The sequence below is a fragment of the Bombina bombina genome, chromosome 4, assembly GCF_027579735.1.
Source record: "Bombina bombina isolate aBomBom1 chromosome 4, aBomBom1.pri, whole genome shotgun sequence".
Classification (NCBI taxonomy): domain Eukaryota; kingdom Metazoa; phylum Chordata; class Amphibia; order Anura; family Bombinatoridae; genus Bombina; species Bombina bombina.
Window position 1 is genome coordinate 169,862,743 of NC_069502.1, and position 9,726 is coordinate 169,872,468.

A 9,726-nucleotide genomic window follows, 5' to 3' on the forward strand; every position below is an offset into this window, starting at 1 on the left:
CTCAATAACCTACCAACCCCCTCCGCCTGCTGTTCCTCACTTTACTCTGTCACGCTTTTTTCTTTTTTTACTCCCGTGTTTTGTTTCACTCCATCCCCCCTCTTCATCTTATGTCAGCACTGAATTGGTTAATTGTAAGTTTGAGGACCTTTTAAATCAAACCTTTGTGCTGTTTTTTATATTGGCCTTTTTTCAGCAAATCTTGTAGTTTACGATAAAAAGCCAAGTTTTCAGAAATGACTGAAAGTGTAAAAAATGCTGTCCAACTTGCAAAAATGTCAATATTTTATATATTTTGCAATCATATTTTTTTTGTTTCCACATTTTAACATCTTCAGTACCTTACAATAATGTGTGAATCAGAACATCTTTCCAATGAAAATCTGAATTTGATTGTTTTTCAATTGATTTTAAAACTGCATTTTCATTTCAGGAAATAATTCCATGCCCTTAATCCCAACCAAACTTGCTTGATATTGCAAAAAACATTTTTTTAATAAAAAAAATAAAAAAAGTGTGCCCTTATTATATATACTCGCCCTATACTTGTTCTACAAGTTTTTGTTATTTTCTTTAACTAGACACAATTTCTCATAGTGTCAATTTCCTTTTCTTGTGTGTCCCCTTTCTTTGTGCCCTCGCCTCCCACCCCCTTGGTTTTCCTCCCTTTACTCCATTACTTTTTTATTTTTACTCCTATATTTAGTTTTATCTCTCTTTTTTATCTTCCTCTTTTTCTATAAACTGAAATGGTTAATTGTGCATTACCAACGTGCTTAGTAGTCTTTTGCGCTGTTTGTATTCCGCTACTGTGTGCTTTTTTGTGTTACCCTCATCATTTTGTGTTTTCCTTTTCAGCAAATCAGTTTAAAAAAAATAAATAAAATAATAATCAAAATGAAAAACAAAACGCCACCAAGAAAGTAAAAACAGTGTAAATGTGTAAGTAAATATTTTCGGAATTTTGAAACCAATTATATAGCTCCAAATCTTTCATACAAATTCTGCCTATTTTTACATGCATCTGTGTCTCATTTAACACTAAACCCAATTTTTTTCTTTAACAATTCAGATGGAACATGCAATTTTAAGTAACTTTCTAATTTACTGCTATTATCATCTGAATCACGAAAGAAAACATTTGGGTTTAGTATCCTTTTAACGATACTTTGAAACTTGCACTTATTTTTCTCTTAGAAACCAGGATTTCTGAGTCATAGGGGTTTATTTATCAAGCTCCGAACGGAGCTTGATGCCCCGTGTTTCTGGCGAGCCTTCATAACCTGTCCGCCTGCTCTGAGGCGGCGGACAGACATTGCCGAAAATCAACCCAATCTATTAAGATCGGGTTGATTGACACCCCTTGCTAGCAGCCGATTGGCCGCAAATCTGCAGGGGCGGCGTTGCACCAGCAGTTCACAAGAACTGCTGGTGCAATGATAAATGGCGACAGCGTATGCTGTCGGCATTTATCGATGTGTGGCGGATCATGTTCTGTCCGCACAATGATAAATGGACCCCATAATCTAAACAAGCGAGCATTTAAAGGTACAGTACATGAAACCCATGTATTTTATGATTCAGAGCATGTTATTTTAAATAATTTTCCAATTTATTTCTATTATCTTATTTGTTTTGTTCTTTCTATTCTTTGTTCAAAAGTATACCTAGCAGTGACGTCAGAGGCTGGTGAGGCAGTGGTTAGGATACACCTTCATTCTTTAGATATCCTTTGTTGAAGAAATAGCAGTGCACATGGGTGAGCCAATCACATGAGGTATCTATGTGCAGCCACCAATCAGCAGCTACCGAGCATATTTATATATGATTTTCAACAAAGGATATCAAAAGAATGAAGAAAATTAGATATTCGATGTAAATTGGAAAGTTATTTAAAATTGCATGCTCTTTCTAAATCATGAAAGAAAACATATGGGTTTCATGTCCCTTTAAATGGTGTCTTGGGAAAACTGGTCAACTTAGTAAACATCTGACTTTAGTCTAAAGGATTGTAACAGAAACTCTTGCCAGATAACAAAATGCTTGCTCTGATTATGTGATCTAGAAATCCAGGCCCATTAAAATATGTTTAAAACATAATTTTTACTTTAATGCTGCAAATTATGCTTATAGATTCTTTCATTATTCAGTAAATATAAAAATGTCTTGATCCAGTGGCGGCTGGTGAAATTTAAAGATGGTGGGGCACTTGACCCCACCCCTTTAAATAAAGCCACACCATCAGATGGCACTACCAATTTATTAATTAAATAAATTAAAGGTAGACAGAAACACAGAAAAGCACTCGGGGGAAGAGGGAGAGAGAGACGGGGGGAGAGAGACACAGAGGGTTAGAGAGAAAGAGAGAGAGACACTATCACACACAGAGGTTTAGAGACAGAAAGAGAGAGACACAATCACACACAAAGGGTTAGAGAGAGAAAGAGAGACACAATCACACACAGAGGGTTAGAGAGACACAATCATACACAGAGGGTTAGAGAGAGAGACACAATCACACACAGAGGGTTAGAGAGAGAGACACAATCACACACAGAGGGTTAGAGAGAGAGAGACACAATCACACACAGAGGGTTAGAGAGAGAGAGAGACACAATGACACACAGAGGGTTAGAGAGAGAGACAAAATGACACACAGAGGGTTAGAGAGAGAAAGAGAGAGAGACACATTGACACACAGAGGGTTAGAGAGAGAAAGAGAGAGAGACACAATGACACAGAGGGTTAGAGAGAGAGAGACACAATGACACGCAGAGGGTTAGAGAGAGAGAGAGACACACACAATCACACACAGAGGGTTAGAGAGAGAGAGAGACACAATCACACACAGAGGGTTAGGGAGAGAGAGAGAGAGCGACACAATCACACAGAGGGTTAGAGAGAGAGAGACACAATCATACACAGAGGGTTAGAGAGAGAGAAAGAGACACAATCACACACAGAGGGTTAGAGAGAGAGACACACAATCACACACAGGGTTAGAGAGAGACACAATCACACACAGGGTTAGAGAGAGAGAGACACACAATCACACACAGAGGGTTAGAGAGAGACACAATCACACACAGGGTTAAGGGAGAGAGAGACACAATCACACACAGGGTTAGAAAGAGAGACACAATCACACACAGAGGGTTAGAGAGAGACACAATCACACACAGAGGGTTAGAGAGAGAGAGACACACAATCACACACAGAGGGTTAGAGAGAGACACGATCACACACAGGGTTAAGGGAGAGAGAGAGACACAATCATACACAGGGTTAGAAAGAGAGACACAATCACACACAGATGGTTAGAGAGAGAGACACACAATCACACACAGAGGGTTAGAGAGAGAGACACACAATCACACACAGGGTTAGGGAGAGAGACACACAATCACACACAGAGGGTTAGGGAGAGAGAGACACAATCACACACACAGGGTTAGAAAGAGAGAGAGACACCCACAATCATACACAGAGGGTTAGAGAGAGAAAAAGAGACACAATCACACACAGAGGGTTAGAGAGAGAGAAAAAGACACAATCACACACAGGGTTAGAGAGACACACAATCACACACAGAGGGTTAGAGAGACACACAATCACACACAGAGGGTTAGAGAGAGACACAATCACACACAGAGGGTTAGAGAGAGAGAGACACACAATCACACACAGAGGGTTAGAGAGAGACACGATCACACACAGGGTTAAGGGAGAGAGACACAATCACACACAGATGGTTAGAAAGAGAGACACAATCACACACAGAGGGTTAGAGAGAGACACAATCACACACAGAGGGTTAGAGAGAGAGAGACACACAATCACACACAGAGGGTTAGAGAGAGACACGATCACACACAGGGTTAAGGGAGAGAGAGAGACACAATCATACACAGGGTTAGAAAGAGAGACACAATCACACACAGATGGTTAGAGAGAGAGAGACACAATGAAACACAGAGGGTTAGAGAGAGAGACACACAATCACACACAGAGGGTTAGGGAGAGAGACACAATCGCACACAGAGGGTTAGAGAGAGAAAGACACACACAATAACACAGAGGGTTAGAGAAAGAGAGACACAATCACACATAGAGGGTTAGAGAGAGAGAGAAAGAGAGACACAATCATACACAGAGGGTTAGAGAGAGAGAGAGACACAATTTCACACAGAGGGTTAGAGGGACACAATTTCACACAGAGGGTTAGAGAGACACAATCTCACACAGAGGGTTAGAGAGAGACACAATCTCACACAGAGGGTTAGAGAGAGACACAATCTCACACAGAGGGTTAGAGAGAGACACAATCTCACACAGAGGGTTAGAGAGAGACACAATCTCACACAGAGGGTTAGAGAGAGACACAATCTCACACAGAGGGTTAGAGAGAGACACAATCTCACACAGAGGGTTAGAGAGAGACACAATCTCACACAGAGGGTTAGAGAGAGACACAATCTCACACAGAGGGTTAGAGAGAGACACAATCTCACACAGAGGGTTAGAGAGAGACACAATCTCACACAGAGGGTTAGAGAGAGACACAATCTCACACAGAGGGTTAGAGAGAGACACAATCTCACACAGAGGGTTAGAGAGAGACACAATCTCACACAGGGTTAGAGAGAGACACAATCACACACAGGGTTAAGGGAGAGAGAGAGAGACACAATCACACACAGATGGTTAGAAAGAGAGAGAGACACAATCACACACAGAGGGTTAGAGAGAGAGAGAGACACACACAATCACACACAGAGGGTTAGGGAGAGAGAGACACAATCACACACACAGGGTTAGAAAGAGAGAGAGAGAGACACAATCATAAAGAGGGTTAGAGAGAGAAAAAGAGACACAATCACACACAGAGGGTTAGAGAGAGAGAGAAAAAGACACAATCACACACAGGGTTAGAGAGAGACACAATCGCACACAGAGGGTTAGAGAGAGAGAGAGAGACACACACACAATCACACACAGAGGGTTAGAGAGAGACACAATCACACACAGGGTTAAGGGAGAGAGAGAGAGAGAGACACAATCACACACAGATGGTTAGAAAGAGAGACACAATCACACACAGAGGGTTAGAGAGAGACACAATAACACACAGAGGGAGAGAGAGAGAGACACACAATCTCACACAGAGGGTTAGAGAGAGACACAATCTCACACAGAGGGTTAGAGAGAGACACAATCTCACACAGAGGGTTAGAGAGAGACACAATCTCACACAGAGGGTTAGAGAGAGACACAATCTCACACAGAGGGTTAGAGAGAGACACAATCTCACACAGAGGGTTAGAGAGAGACACAATCTCACACAGAGGGTTAGAGAGAGACACAATCTCACACAGAGGGTTAGAGAGAGACACAATCTCACACAGAAGGTTAGAGAGAGACACGATCACACACAGGGTTAAGGGAGAGAGAGAGAGACACAATCACACACAGATGGTTAGAAAGAGAGAGAGACACAATCACACACAGAGGGTTAGAGAGAGAGAGAGACACACAATCACACACAGAGGGTTAGGGAGAGAGAGACACAATCACACACACAGGGTTAGAAAGAGAGAGAGAGACACAATCATAAAGAGGGTTAGAGAGAGAAAAAGAGACACAATCACACACAGAGGGTTAGAGAGAGAGAGAAAAAGACACAATCACACACAGGGTTAGAGAGAGACACAATCACACACAGAGGGTTAGAGAGAGAGAGACACACACACAATCACACACAGAGGGTTAGAGAGAGACACAATCACACACAGGGTTAAGGGAGAGAGAGAGAGAGACACAATCACACACAGATGGTTAGAAAGAGAGACACAATCACACACAGAGGGTTAGAGAGAGACACAATAACACACAGAGGGAGAGAGAGAGAGACACACAATCACACACAGAGGGTTAGAGAGAGACACGATCACACACAGGGTTAAGGGAGAGAGAGAGACACAATCACACACAGGGTTAGAAATAGAGACACAATCACACACAGGGTTAGAAAGAGAGACACAATCACACACAGATGGTTAGAGAGTGAGAGACACAATGAAACACAGAGGGTTAGAGAGAGAGAGAGACACACACAATCACACACAGAGGGTTAGGGAGAGAGACACAATCGCACACAGAGGGTTAGAGAGAGAAAGACACACACAATAACACAGAGGGTTAGAGAGAGAGAAAGAGAGACACAATCACACACAGAGGGTTAGAGAGAGAGAGAGAAAGAGAGACACAATCATACACAGAGGGTTAGAGAGAGAGAGAAAGAGAGAGACACAATTTCACACAGAGGGTTAGAGAGAGACACAATCTCACACAGAGAGTTAGAGAGAGACACAATCTCACACAGAGGGTTAGAGAGAGACACAATCTCACCCAGAGGGTTAGAGAGAGACACAATCTCACCCAGAGGGTTAGAGAGAGACACAATCTCACCCAGAGGGTTAGAGAGAGACACAATCTCACCCAGAGGGTTAGAGAGAGACACAATCTCACCCAGAGGGTTAGAGAGAGACACAATCTCACCCAGAGGGTTAGAGAGAGACACAATCTCACCCAGAGGGTTAGAGAGAGACACAATCTCACCCAGAGGGTTAGAGAGAGACACAATCTCACCCAGAGGGTTAGAGAGAGACACAATCTCACCCAGAGGGTTAGAGAGAGACACAATCTCACCCAGAGGGTTAGAGAGAGACACAATCTCACCCAGAGGGTTAGAGAGAGACACAATCTCACCCAGAGGGTTAGAGAGAGACACAATCTCACCCAGAGGGTTAGAGAGAGACACAATCTCACCCAGAGGGTTAGAGAGAGACACAATCTCACCCAGAGGGTTAGAGAGAGACACAATCTCACCCAGAGGGTTAGAGAGAGACACAATCTCACCCAGAGGGTTAGAGAGAGACACAATCTCACCCAGAGGGTTAGAGAGAGACACAATCTCACCCAGAGGGTTAGAGAGAGACACAATCTCACCCAGAAGGTTAGAGAGAGACACAATCTCACCCAGAAGGTTAGAGAGAGACACAATCTCACCCAGAAGGTTAGAGAGAGACACAATCTCACCCAGAAGGTTAGAGAGAGACACAATCACACACAGAGGGTTAGAGAGAGAGACACACAATCACACACACAGGGTTAGAAAGAGAGAGAGAGAGACAATCACACTCAGAGGGTTAGAGAGAGAGAAAAAGACACAATCACACACAGGGTTACAGAGGGACACAATCACACACAGAGGGTTAGAGAGAGAGAGACACACAATCACACACAGAGGGTTAGAGAGAGACACGATCACACACAGGGTTAAGGGAGAGAGAGAGAGACACAATCACACACAGATGGTTAGAAAGAGAGAGAGACACAATCACACACAGAGGGTTAGAGAGAGACACAATCACACACAGAGGGTTAGAGAGAGAGACACACACAATCACACACAGAGGGTTATAGAGACACACGATCACACACAGGGTTAAGGGAGAGAGAGAGACACAATCACACACAGATGGTTAGAGAGAGAGAGACACAATCACGCACAGATGGTTAGAGAGAGAGACACACAATGAAACACAGAGGGTTAGAGCGAGAGAGAGACACACAATCACACACAGAGGGTTAGGGAGAAAGACACAATCGCACACAGAGGGTTAGAGAGAGAGAGACACACACACAATCACACACAGAGGGTTAGAGAGAGACACGATCACACACAGGGTTAAGGGAGAGAGAGACACACACAATAACACACAGAGGGTTAGAGAGAGAGAGAAAGAGACACAATCACACACAGAGGGTTAGAGAGAGAGAAAGAGAGACACAATCATACACAGAGGGTTAGAGAGAGAGAAAGACAGAGACAATTTCACACAGAGGGTGAGAGAGACACAATTTCACACAGAGGGTGAGAGAGACACACAATCTCACACAGGGTTAGAGAGACACACAATCTCACACAGAGGGTTAGAGAGAGACACAATCTCACACAGAGGGTTAGAGAGAGACACACAATCTCACACAGAGGGTTAGAGAGAGACACAATCTCACACAGAGGGTTAGAGAGAGACACAATCTCACACAGAGGGTTAGAGAGAGACACAATCTCACACATAGGGTTAGAGAGAGACACAATCTCACACAGAGGGTTAGAGAGAGACACAATCTCACACAGAGGGTTAGAGAGAGACACAATCTCACACAGAGGGTTAGAGAGACACAATCTCACACAGAGGGTTAGAGAGAGACACAATCTCACACAGAGGGTTAGAGAGAGACACAATCTCAGACAGAGGGTTAGAGAGAGAGAGACACAATCTCACACAGAGGGTTAGAGAGAGAGAGAGACACAATCTCACACAGAGGGTTAGAGAGAGAGAGACACACAATCTCACACAGAGGGTTAGAGAGAGAGAGACACAATCTCACACAGAGGGTTAGAGAGAGAGAGACACAATCACACACAGAGGGTTAGAGAGACACATAAGGGATGAGAGAGTCAGAGGGGGGAGGAAGAGAGACAGAGAGAGAAAGAGACCATGGGGGAGAATGACACAAAAGGAGAGAGATGGATAGAGAGAGAGAGACACACACACAAGGGGGGGGAGAGGGACCATTGCATTTTTAAGTAATAAAACAGCAGAGCTACAGAGAGTTAAGAAAGTGAGACTATAAATTAGTGTGAAGTACAGAGGTAAGCTGCTAAGGTAATGGGTGACTGTAAATTTTGAGTAAACAAAATACAAAAACGATCCTTAAACTGCTTTAAAAGAGTACAAAAAAACACTAAACCACATTCATTAAATTATAATTTTCACTAACAGAATCCCTTTCAGCAAAATCTAAGGTTGCAGAACTTACTTTAATAGAATGTGGCTAAAACACTGCTCACTTCCTGCTCTTCCACTGCACTTGGAGGGGTAGTACAGAACTCTCTTTTTCACTTTAGCAAAGCTGGCAGCTTCACAGGACAGCAACAAAATAAATGAAAGTTGTTTTTTTCCGTTTTTGTTTTGTTTTATATCATTTAACATCCAGTTCCAACCCTAAGTTCCACTTACTAATGCCTCTCACTGGATTGGGTCAGCCCAAATAGGACTGCCTCAAATAAGGAGTTATGTGCCATGCAATGATCTTAACCACTTTCATCCAGTAGTTGGCGCAGCATGTTGTGTAATGGTGGGCAGACCTGCTTGTGCCTCTCCATTGCACAATATGTAGCTGTGGGGAAAAAAATGCTGGGGAAAAGAAAATTGCAATTTTTTTTTTTTTTTAAAGCCAATAAAAAAAATATATATTTTTTTGCCCATATGAGAGGTGAAGCTCTGCCTCACCTGCCTCTAGTGACTGCACATCACTGCTACAGTCACCACGGCACCCTATAGTTTCCCCTTTTTCTCCTAACCGTCGGTCGAATGACTGGGGGGCGGAGCCAGAGGGGGAGCTATATGGGCAGCTTTTGCTGTGCTCTCTTTGCCATTTCCTGTTAGGGAAGAGAATATTCCCACAAGTAAGGATGAAGCCGTGGACCGGACACACCGTAGGAGAAAGAAATTTATCAGGTAAGCATAAATTCTGTTTTTATAACGGTCACAATCAGTTATCAGGTTTACACCTGAGAACTTAATACATACATACCATTAAAATCAATAAACATCATAGATTATACAAGTTCCTATATTATGCTGAAAATTCTGG